Raw genomic sequence first — 13,183 nt, forward strand, 5'->3', positions numbered from 1 at the left:
TCAGATTAATTAATGGGTGTCAGCATAACCTTAAAACTCTGGTCATAAAGTTATACGAATTACAAGTTTTAATACTCAAAGGAATGACAATGCAACGAAAAATCATGAGCAACCGTTCCATATCAGAGAGTCGAAATATATTACAGAATTGCCGAATTGCATTTATGAATATACCCAGGTTTTACAACTAAAACAAACAAACAAACAAACAAACAAAACAAAACAAAACAAAAACAAAAACACAAAAAAAAACAAACATTTTTCTAGCATTCTATTGAAATATTTCTGGGATACATAGACCAAGTGAAGATCTTTCTTTTCAAATAGAGAAAGCATCTTTGAGAAAAATTAGGTGGTTAGATCAAAGGTAGGGTTAGGGAATGCTTGCAATTTTTTTTCTCTTTTTCATTTTGCCTGATTCTTGAAAACACTTAAATTTTAAAACGTATTGGTTTTCATTCAGAGGATCGACCAAAATTTGAATTATTGTCCTTCGGTTCCACGACAGTTGTGTAACATAATGCATATCAAACGTTGTAATTTAGTTTGTTTTGCCACTTAGTTTTCTTTTTCAAGCTGCCTTGAGCTTCTTCTTGTCATTTGCATTTGTTATTTTTGAAGGGCGATAAAGTAAAAACATAGCATTGCATGACCAAATCATCAGGGATTTTGTCATTTGACATATTATTTATATTATAAACACTCAAGGGATGCGTTTTCTTATGTGTTAAGCAATTAAAGTGGATTGTGATCGTAAAAAAGTACATGAATCTGTTTTAGATGATAACCCATCGTTCCCCTTGAAACACTGTTAAATTATAATAATATTGTTCAAATGCTCATTTGCAAGTTATGCTGTCAAAATTAACAACTACTATTCATCATCAGTAAATGCCTCGCGATATAAGACGATGACTGCTGATTAATTTAAAGCCGAAATGGTAAGAATGGATCATGAAAGATATTGATATATGATAAAAAAAATCTTTCTTTTGAATAAAACTCATTTTATAATTATTACACATACCAAAACTTTTTTCTAGGGTCTTATGCTAAGGATGTGTTACATAACTTTTCCTTAAACAAACGATATCAAAGATCAGAACCCTTAAGTATAAATCAAATGAGGAGACAGTTCCTTTGTTACTTCTTATCAATGAAATAAAATACTTTGAAATTATATTAACGAAATAGATGGTACAATGTATTTAGCTGTAATGTAGAACAAACTTATATAACTTCAAAAGGCAATTAAAGATTATACGTGTATAATATTTCAATTCTTGTTGAAAAATAATCCCATTTATGGTTTCGTTCCTTACAAAATGTCGTTTGATTGACCGCTAGCATAACTAGGTCTTAGGTGATTGATTCTATGGAAAAGTAGTTTTAGCCTTTGCTTAATATTAAACTATTATTTTTTAATGCAGATTTGTCAAGGATATTGTTTAGACGAAAAATGTAAACACTACCATAATTGATTTGAAAATGCAGCTTTAAGCATAATTGAGCAAATATTTTACCTACCATTCTCAAATTTACTGTAGACAATTAAATGCAGAACACGTATTCGGTGCACACGAATGCAGTTTAATCCCTCTCTTTAGCAACAAGAATCCAAAAGTGGACACAGTAATGCCTGCAGTTCAACCGCATGAGGTCACCTTGTATGTAGGTCCAACAGTTTTTTATTCATTCAATGTTTCTTACCGCCTGCTGTAAATCTTAGAGTTAACACAACATACAAGTTATCTGTTTGTGATACAGTGCGTATTGCCATTTCAACAGAAACATATGACTATCTCAGGGAAGACACAACCTATCTTAGAAAAGAACAAGGAAACGCCTTCCATGAATCTTGTCAAAGGACTATTTGTACACATACAACTGCCATATAAACAATTTTTTTCAACCTAGGAATAACAACCCTGTGCATGTTGTGATGGATGATGTTAAGACATTTTTGTATATGTTATGTTGATATTTCACTTGTCAAGATGATGCAATTTCTTTGATCACTATTTAGTTTATTGTGGAATGTCTTAATTTGTTATTGTTATTGTTTAAATACCGGTAGCTGGCACATTGTTCAGTTGTTGATGAATTAAATTCCCAAATATTCGCATTCTGTTTGTTTACATGCGAACTTAAATTGTTTTGTGAAGTACACTATCTAATATCTGGTATCTTATGAAATATGTGTTTGTGTGAATTGGATCTAAACATACCTTGGCTGAGAAAGTTTTATTTAGACATTGATTTTCATTATTTCAGAGATAACAGATAAACATCAGGTTTCACAATTTTGAAAACTTATTTCGATTTAAAAAATGAAATTAATTCTTTTCAATTTTCCCACCTATAACATTCTCCATGTATTAAATTGATGATTTGCACAATATAAGATAGGCGAAATCTGTAATTAAGAGCATGCAGTTTGGGTCCTGTTGCGGAGGGAACGACCAAAAATTTGCAACGCAAATTTGGCAGTTCTAACATTATTGGGAATTTGTCAGACCATTCTATAAATTTACATTATACTCCCTGTATCGTATCAATTTGATCCTATGAAGCAGTGTAGCGAATAGAGTCGTTACATTCTGAGATGTTTGTGTAATATTGATTTGCTGTCAAATGCATCATTAATTTGATTCTCTATGAACTGTCTCGTACCACCATACATCGTAAGTTACAATTTAGTAATCAAGTTACCCTAGATTAGTCCTACGAAGAGGAATGACCCGGCTAGCAAAAGTTATATTTTGTAAATAGACTAGCTGGCCGAGTGGTCTAGGGCGATGGACTTTTTGCTGGCGGTGGTGCCATAAATGTCACAGCGGTATAAGTTTATCCCTGCTGAATGAAAAAAACTAAAAATTTCCTTAAAATAAACTAACGTAACTAATAACGATGTAAAACAAAGAAATCATGTTGTTACATGTATGAAATAATTAATTGTAAGAATATACGATGTGTCCTTTGAAATATACAATATCATGTTTGTATGCCTTACTTTCTTACGCTGGTCAGAAAAAGCAAACTTTTTACTTTACTTAAGGCCATCTAATAATCCGTATCATGCAAACATCAAGCAATATTTTTAAACCCAACTAGGAAATACAAAAGTGTCGTCCGCAGTAGGTCTTGGTTTATATGAAATGTTAGCTGTCCAAAATGCCAGGCCGACTTTGAAGTATCAAAATTACACCAATTGAAAGTATCATAATCAGAATGGGTATGGTGTATATGTCAAAGAGACAACAAAGACACGGCGATTAACAAAACGAATTCTGAATTTAAACACTGATATCTAACATGTAGAGCAAAATATCGAATTTTCTATTTAAATAGCAGCCTTTAAAGTGTCATTCCTCTTGCAGTTAAAATAAAATTTCAAATTTAGATAATTTCATAAATATTTCGAATATTGTAAAATATTATAAAAAAAAATACCATACAAAATGCTTAGTACGCCTTTGTTTTTTACAGTTATATCAATTGTTAAACGTGGAATATTCCTCGTATTATTGACTCAATATAACGCTACTGAACCGTTCATATTTCCCGTTATTCTAACTGCGACAAAAGGTATTACATATTGTTGTGAAGCCTGGATGCGTTAATAATTTTACAGGTTTACCTCTCAACAGAGTAAGCTGTCGGAAATTAAAAGTGCATAAAAATATTGAAGATTTCGGTTGGTGAACCTGGGTGTTTCACAAAGAGCCTATATAAATGACTAGATACTAGAATGACTTGTATTTGTTTGTCGGGCTATCAGAGCAAATTCATTGCGGAAAAGAAGGGGTTATTTTGAATTTGTTGCTCTTGCCATAAGATGGGATGGATTAAGATATCGATTTTGTTCTAACACTTTATATAGGAATCATCCCTATTTCATATTGGAATAGTTTTTATACCCGGCACACTAAGAGGCGATAAATAATTCTTATCTCCACAAATAATTGCGTCTCCGTCCATCTGCCGAACCTTCGATGGTTTTACAGATGATCATTTTGAGAGATAAACAAGGCCAATTGTCAAATCTGGTATAGTTATATTATATCAAAACATAAATATCAAGTTTAAATTTAAGTTTTATTTTATGTTGCTCCCCCACTTTCTTCAACTTATCGAATAATCATTAAATGTCCCATTGGACAGCCTATTTAATTATTTGTAACATATTTTTACGGTTCTTTTTCAAGTGAAATCACACAAATATGCAGAATTTGGTGTAAGCTTGGGTGTGTGTAAAAATAGCATCCAAACTGAGGTAGTGTCAGAATCGTTTACAGCATGCATAAGAAGCATTTTTTTGCATCTACAAAAGTTTGTTATCGGATATATATATCAAATGCAAAAGTTCGAAACATTCAACATGTCTCATTATACATAAGAAACAAACAATCCCTTAAGTTAAGCATATATCTCTTTGAAAGATCGGGAACACATAACATGTCTTTTTTTTTTTTTTGCTGAAACTTCTTATATAATTGGAATAAAGACGTTTTCAATCGATTTGACCCGGATCTTATATACCACACTTAAATATCCTGGCGAGGTTATATATTAAAACACCAAAACAAAACATAATAATAATAATAATAATAATAATAATAATAATAATAATAATAAACAAAGACCTATCCAAACCAAGAGAATAAGTTGTACACATAATATTTTATTAGCAAAAAACAACTTAAGAGTGGTTTTTTTTACTAAGGGAAATAGTTATTGATTTGCCACAATACTACTTCTCCACTTCTATGTGCTATTTAGTATCTCTGATGTTGATTTAGTTGTTAAATGATTAAATAATTTACATCCATTGCCGTTGTTGGAACTGCATTAGAGATTCATAAAATTGAGGAAAATTAAATTGACTTAAATTAAACCCAAAATTACTATCTGGAAAACAACGTCTATTTTTTTTACTCTTGGTAATCTTTAATCAAACATTGCAGCTGTATCTAATCCTTAAAACTTATTTTGGATGTCACGAAGTGCACTGACATAAATTGTTAATATATTCATCATCAAATTTGAACTTTGATACCACTTTTTTTTCTGCACATATTATGTAAAGTCTAAAGGGATGCTCTAAGCAATATTTTACAAATTGTGATCACAACACTTTTTTAAACTTATTATTTTCTTTATTTAAATTTCAATAATAGCCCTGTTGTATTTTGGAACATTAAGATTCGTTTTCAGAGACCATCTGTCATCCTATTCAAATATGTTCAGGTTGAGGCGCAATTAACGTGGATAAATAACAATTCAAGACACAGTGGGCATGACTGCGATTAGTTCCAGGCAATGGTAATGACCCAAGCAAAAACGAAATATGCATGGAATCCTAAATAATCAATAATTTAGCTTGTGTTGCCGAATAACAGGAAAGGGTCTATTATGGGTCTATCACTTACACATGTTTGATAGTTGCGGTATTGTTAAAGTGTATTGTATGTATGTAGTTTTTTTTTTTTCAAACACTCTAATCACTTTCTGTTTAAAGTATTTTACATTGATAAAATGAATACAGTATACAAATCATGGTTTATTTAGATTGAACAATTTTCCATCCGATTTCCCTCCTCCAACCAGATTATCTTCTGAAAAGAGAAATACAAATTAACAACAGAAAAAAAACAAACAAACAAAAACCAACAAAAACAATAAAAAACAAACATTCTAGAAAAAATAATAGAATCACGATAACTTACAGTACATGTATGGGATAAAATTCCCATTTTATAGGATATGGGGCAATGGCGCATGGGGAATGGGACAATTGGGCAATGGATAATGGGAAATGAGGATGGGACAATGGGCAATGTGGCAATGGGTAATGTGGCATTAGGAATGGGGTAAATGAGAAGGGCAATGGGAATGAGGCGAGGGAATAATTTCTATTGGTCAATTAAACAAATTGTTTTGCATTTTTCCGCAAGCAACGTACATATCATAATTTTATGACAGCAATCAAACTAATTTTTAAACAAGCGTGTTAATAGAAATGTTTAATTATTACAGGTGTCGCAGTTTATTATTCATTAGCATTTTTTAATTTGTTCTTAAATTAAATACATTGTGCAAAAATAACAATTAAAAAAAATTATAAAATGTTGATTCCCTTTCAATTGGAAGAAATTTGTCATTCGTCCCAACATCGAAAAGGATAAAAAATATTGCCGTTTTTAATATTTTATACAAGAATTTTAGACCATTATTGACATTTAAATTGTTCGCACCCATAAAAATATCATTTTTGAGAAATTTAACGTAAATATGTCAAAGCCACACACATGGTACTTTTTTAGGACAATTTTAACATTTGAAATAATAATATAAGACTATTAAGGATATTTCAAGTGTTCACACTCTTTTAATTTGCAAAAGACCAGACATGGACAACAGAAATACACAACAAATAACATAACGTAAATGAAACCATACATACAAAGTAACAAAAGCAAAGGAGCAACTCGGACTCTAGTAAAAACTGGGATCATGGACCAGGTGCACCGGTCGGGTAAGCGTCCTCTGCTTTTCGAGAAACACCCGCCGAGTTGCCCATAAAAAGTCATGTCCGGAGTAGACAAACGAGGAAAGGAGAACTATGACCCGTTGAATAAATCAGTTTTCATGGTGCAAATGGATACACCATAACGATCCACGAGTTCATGATGACGACCATAAAACGTCTGTAGTGATCTTCAATCTTGTATCAACATAACCTTGTTCCAGAAGCCTATATATGTATCACAGCCATCAACATAATAATGATATAGACAATTTTAACATTTTTTAAGATAATTCTAGACTAATAGGTATATTTAAAGTGTTATCAAATAAACACTTTGCAAAAATATGTCATTTTGAAGATTTTTTACTAAAAACATGAGTGTCGCAACCATCAACCAGATACTAAGATTGCCATTCATAATATTTTTAACAAAAAATTTGAACCATTTTTGAATTTAAAATTATTATACCCTAATAATCTGCAGAAGTATGTTATTTTTTAGAAATTAGATTGAAATAAATGTATCACAACTACACATATGATGCTTATTTCGCACACTTTAAATTTGCAAAAAAATATCTCATTAACATAATAATGATATAGACAATTTCAACATGAATATCGCCTAATTTCGGTATATCTCAAACTCGTCGACGAGATTATAAAATCAATATTAATTGCACAAAACTTTTTTCATCATAATGCATTATATGTTTGATAAAACATTAATTTACTACTTTTTTTCGGAATGGGGAAAGACATTTGACAACGGTTAATAAGTCGATGTAATGGTGGATGGAGCAATGGGGAATGGGGCTATGGGAAATGGGGCATGGGGTATGGGGCATGGAGCAAATGGGTATGGGGCAAGTGGGAAGTTTATCCCGTACAGTTACTGTATAATTCCTGTGTGGAAAGGAACATTTGATAGATGTTGTTGTAAAGATTATAATTTAACATTTATCATAGCATGTGTTTAGTCCATGACACTATATTATTTTTTTTAATGTTTATTGGTTTTTTTTTTGTTTTGTTGTGTTTTGTGTGTTTGTTCTTTTTTTATCTATCAAAATTTATTTTCGATAACCCACAGACAGGATAAACATAAATGAACTAAACTTTCCTCTTAGTCATATTAATATTTCCCAATAAAAATTATATATATGGAACACCTCATGAGTTTTCTGTTGGGCAAAAATCCACCCGCAAAACCACCAAAGTAAAGCATTTTCCGTTCACAACGTGTTCTACCGGTTAACAATGCCATTATAACAAGTAACATTATCTGGAGACATTGGTAAATCTTCATCGTCTAAAGAAAAAACACAAATAACATTTAGATATAATACAGTTTGAAGTATACTTATTCCTGTGTTCTGTGTACAATATCACCATTATCGGTAATTTGCACAAAACATGTTTCATGTGTAAATGTATGTAAAACTTAACTTCGATCCGCAAACGGACTTGACACAAGAAATTATCCGGTCAATTTGAAATAAAACCAAATCCTTGATAATAAAGTACAAATGAAAGCAATAAATTGATATTATAGTATTCCAACCTTCTCTTATAACATCGTTCCATTAACTGAAGCACGTGGTAAATTTTAACAGGACCGTATCACAAATCATCACGGCCAATGGTTATCCGGTAACATAGTCTGGATTTAAGGAGGAAAACCTTGAGTAAGGGACACAACTCTTTAAAATCATTGGAACGTTTGTATTCAGCATTTTACATCAATCTTATGTAAGCATTTAATTAACTTGGATTCATTTTTTCTGCTTCAAACGAAAGCTTGAGAGGCTTTGGTGAAATTGAATATGATACAAACATATCACTGATTTCATGCGTTATGTCTCTTACCCTAGGTCTATCTGCTTAATAAATACTTTTGGGTATTATTTTGAACAAATTTCTATACTTCGCCTAAAACCGATGACAGAAATATTTGACATTTTATTGGAGACAGTCAGTATCAAAACAAAATGCCATGTTTTCCTATAATTCAATGTACTTCAAGTATTTACTATTTTCTGCGAAATTTTATGTACAAATTATATATTGTAGGTTTTTGTTTTTTTTGTCTTTATTTTTCAAGATGCAAGGCGTTATTTTGTAATATTCACCAGGTTGCAAATATACAAAAAAAAATGTTCTGTTGATGATCTGATTTATACAGACCATCTAGTTCAATTATATAACATATGTAAGTTTTATTTAAGGAAAGTTCATAATATTTGAACAGATTCTTATATATCCTCTTAAAAAGTAGAAAAAGCTTTATTTCAAATCAAATCCAACAATAAAAAGTATAAATGTGTTCACCAAGACTGACTAATTTTCAAATATTCTACTTTCCAAAATATTCGACTAGTTGACATAAATGAAATAAAAGTACCAGACAAAGCAGTAAAAGATTTACTGAATGATAGGATTTCTTCAAAGATCAGAAAAAAACGTGCAACCTCCCAAATATGAAGTGATATTGTATTAAATTCGTACAAGCGTAACAGCAACATATACTGAATAATTATGACTGGATATCTATACAATGATAGTTTCTTGACTTCATATAAATGGAATAAAAGGATGAGGCGAAGAAACCTGTAACTGCGTGGCTCCGTGGGTTCTAGACAATATTATTGTTTTTTCATTGCATTAAAAAAAATGCTTTAATGAAGGGTGAATGTTATAACCAATTCGAACTGTATAATGCGTTCCCTGTGTGGTGCATCGTGTATGGGCGAAATGATATAGATGACGTACACAGTTGTCACATTTTTCTTTTTTTTGAAAACTATAATATCATTGGAAATGTGAAATAGTAGATTCTAATATGACGACCTAAACAGGTTTTGAGACCACAACTATGGTCGATTATTTTATTACTTTATGAGCAGCACGAGACTTATTGGGCGTGGCTTGTGTGTCTGTAAATTACTGTCCATCTCAATCAATAAACAAACACGTCACATACCAATGCGTCTCAGTTTTTTTTTTCATTCATTTCATTGACGTGAATAAACATCAAATTCAAATTTAATTAAAAAAAATCAGCGTTATGTTTTAGAAAACTAAACAATAGCAATCGTCAATGAATAACCCATTGTACCTGTCCATGTGTGAAAAATGTGACATTAAAATGCAAACGACTATTGCCATATCTATCATCGCTCTACTTAATTCGCCTTTTCTTCAATATAACAAAATACAAAGGAAATTTTCACTAGCAACAACTTCAACTGATATAGCGTAAGTTGAACCACCAAATATGGACACATATGGCGGGTCTAAGGATGCTGTAATAGGTCTCGAAAATTAAAAAAAAAAGCACTGTATTGTCCTATTAGAATTGAAATAAATCACGAAAACTCTTGTTCATAATTTTTTTCACCACGGACTGACCATTTGTATCGATATCTTACAATAATGCAGCATAAATTGTCCGCCCGTGGTAAAACAATGAGAAAATGGAGTTTCTGTAAATTATTACTCAAGTTTACAATAGGTTGATTTGGTGCAAATAAAACAACAATAATTATTTTAGTATGCATAATTTAGTATGTTTCGGTTCAAACTACTTTTACTTTATATTTTACTGATATTATTTGCAAAAATCATCCCTTAGTATAATAAAAAACACATGTAATCATTTAATCAAGAACAGTAACCCTGGTAGCTGTTTTCAAATATTTACGAGGAGAACGTATTGAAACGTAATTCGACCTATTGATAAAGCGACTAAATCATAAACATTACTCCATTTTGTGAGAGAAAGTTCAAAGTGTAGGTAAAATCAAATAAATAAAGAAATACAGTTACTGCATAAGTCCTGAAACTCAATTTGCCTAACGCCTCTTTTGTCATGATATTACTATTGATTAAAAACCGGTCCCTTTATGTCTACGTCTCGATACGTCAAGAATGTTGAAATGTGATTGTTCTCTAAAATGATATTTGCATTTTAAAGCTTTATGAATAAACAATCAATATGTTTTACTTGGGCAAATAGGAAGATTGCAGTATACAAATTCGTACAAGAATAACAGTAAAATATGCCGACTTAATCTGAGAGAACTAATAAAAAGATTTGTTTACAGTCAAAATAATACAAAATAGTACATGTATTTCACCTTTAATGTCGAAGTTATGGCTCTAGCGTATCAGAAATTGGAAAAAACATATGCTTGTACATAATGTCTTTCATAATGCATCGTTTACAAAAAGCATCTTCCATTTTGTAAATATGTAAACATCGTATAAAATGAAACTTTGTAACAAAGACAAAAGTGGTAAGAGAGTAGTTTTTACATAAATCTGACATAGGATAAACGTGTTCAGGATTAGGATATCTATATGTTGTTAAATCATGGAAAAATATGTAGATCACTGTTGAAATTATTGCCTTGTCTGAAAATTTATTATTTTCAATATCATTTTTTTTTTATATTTCTGTTGCTATCTTCTATGTTTTGACTTCTTACTTATGGTGTCTTAAGAGTTTCGAAAAAAAAAAGAAATTCAAATTCTTTATCATTTGAAAAAAGATTTAAAAAAAATACCAAGGAAATTTCTTACCTTTGTATCAAAAAAGAGGAAGTCAAGTATTCGATGTTTTGGTCAATTTGGTTATTTAAATATTAATTCTTCTAATTGGATCGATCAAAAATGAATTACTATCTGTTGGTTCAATGCCAGTTGTACAACACAATCTTTACCCAAAATTATTGTTGTCTTTGTCAGTCTTTTCATGTCTAGTTTAAAACTTCGTTGACTTGTTTTTGCATGTTTAGAATTTTCGTTATGTAGGAAGATAAAATTACAGGCATAGCCTTCGTTTATCAAATTTACTACTTGTTCAATTGTATGATCATTACATCAGTTAATTTTTAATGTGTGTTGATGGCTCTGCCATTGTTTTTTTTCCTTTATCAAATTCAATACAATTTTAAATCAATTCCGTTCGAGCTGTGCTAGATATTTTTGAACACAGAAATGAGTTAAGGTTGACACTGTTGGAATCTATATATATGAAGTAGTATTTATAGTTTCAATGATTGACAAGGATTTTGTTCTTTTTCTTTTTTTTTTTTTGAAAACTATATATCAATGAAAATGTGAAATGGCAGATCTAATATGACGTTCTTAACAGGCTTGCAGACCACAACTGTGGTCGATTTTTTGTATTGCTTGATGAGCGGCACGAGACTTATATCGCGTGGCGTGTGTGTCCGTAAATTACTGTAAATCACCTCAATCAATAAACAAACACACGTCACATTCCAATGTATATCAGTTTGTTTTTTTCCCATTCATTTCAGAGGCGTGGATGAACTTCAAATTTAATAAAAATATTAGGCGTTATGTTTTAGAAAAAAATATATTATATTCCGTAAAAATCACTTATACACATACTCGGTAGTATTCGATACATGCCACGTGCGCATTCATGTACGAAACCAAACAATAGCAATCGTCAATGAATGAAATGTTGTGTGAAAAATATGACCTCATAATGCAAACGATTATTGCCATATCTATCATCGCTCTACTTAATTCACCCTTTTCTTCATAATAACAAAAAAAGGAAGAAAATTTTCACTAGCAACAACTTCAATTTAAACTGACATAGCGTAAGGTGAACAGCCAAATATATACAAATATGGCGGGTCTAAGGATGGCACGATACGTTTCGAACATTACTGTACTGTATTGTCCTATTAGAATCGAAATAAATCTCGAAAACTCCATTTCATCATTTTTACCACAGGCTGACCATTTATATCGATATTTTACAATAATGCAGCATAAATGGTCAGCATGTGGTAAAACAATGATATTGTGAAATTAGAATATGTGTAATTATTGTAAGGTTGGAGAGATAATACTCATTTGCATACGGTTGGCCTTAATACTAATATTCTATACACCGTTCACACGATTTTTTTCTTAACGGTTCCGAATAAAATGAAATTAACATTTTTTTAACATTTGAAATTAATATATATATAACAGACTTCTTACCTGTGTATTAATAAAACAGGAAGCCAAGTATTCAACGTTTGTGTCATTTTAGTCATTTAAATAAAAGTCTTCTAATTGGATTGATTAAAAAATATGAATTACCATCTGTTGCTTCAATGCCAGCTGTATAACATAATCTTTACCCAAAATTATTGTTGTCTTTTTCATGTCTAGTTTAAAGCTTCATTGACTGTTTTTTCATGTTTAGACTTTTGTTTAAGTTGGAAGATAAAATTACATACATAGCCTTCTTTAACATAATCTACTATTTGCTCAATTTTAAAAATCATTACATCATTTTATTTTTAATGGGTGTTGTTGGCTCTGCCATTGTTTTTCTTATATTACTTAATCAAATTCAAAATCAGCTGTTCGACGTTTGAGATGTTATCATATGTGTTAAGGTAGTTTTCGATCATCCAAATTTCACTGGTCTACCTTTAATAAATTGTAATTGTTTTATATCATTAAAATCATGAACCCTTTTAGATTAAATTAAATTGCATGAATATCAATCTTGCATGGAGATGCTCCATTGTTATTGATAAGACATATCTGTGTTTTACAGAGTATGTCGTGGGCTACATTCTTCTTTTTTTAAAATTTATCCGATTCACTTGC

At 30.8% G+C, this 13,183-nt stretch overlaps 1 long non-coding RNA gene across 3 annotated transcripts; it reads right to left on the reverse strand.

The window, feature by feature from the left end:
* Positions 1-5,550: 5,550 nt before the first annotated feature.
* Positions 5,551-12,745, reverse strand: LOC148619763 (uncharacterized). 3 transcript variants are annotated; one of them, XR_015921645.1, is made up of 3 exons: positions 12,665-12,745; positions 7,705-7,844; positions 5,551-5,618 (listed from the first exon to the last, which is right to left on the reverse strand). It is a non-coding gene; the product is annotated as an uncharacterized LOC148619763 (long non-coding RNA). The 3 variants fall into 3 exon arrangements; XR_015921646.1 differs by having other exon boundaries at positions 12,563-12,673; XR_015921647.1 differs by lacking the exon at positions 12,665-12,745 and adding an exon at positions 11,117-11,219.
* Between the last annotated feature and the right edge of the window lie 438 nt (positions 12,746-13,183).

The sequence above is a fragment of the Perna viridis genome, chromosome 4 (assembly GCF_037379345.1).
Source record: "Perna viridis isolate PV_CMFRI_1.1 ecotype Kerala chromosome 4, ASM3737934v1, whole genome shotgun sequence".
Taxonomy (NCBI): domain Eukaryota; kingdom Metazoa; phylum Mollusca; class Bivalvia; order Mytilida; family Mytilidae; genus Perna; species Perna viridis.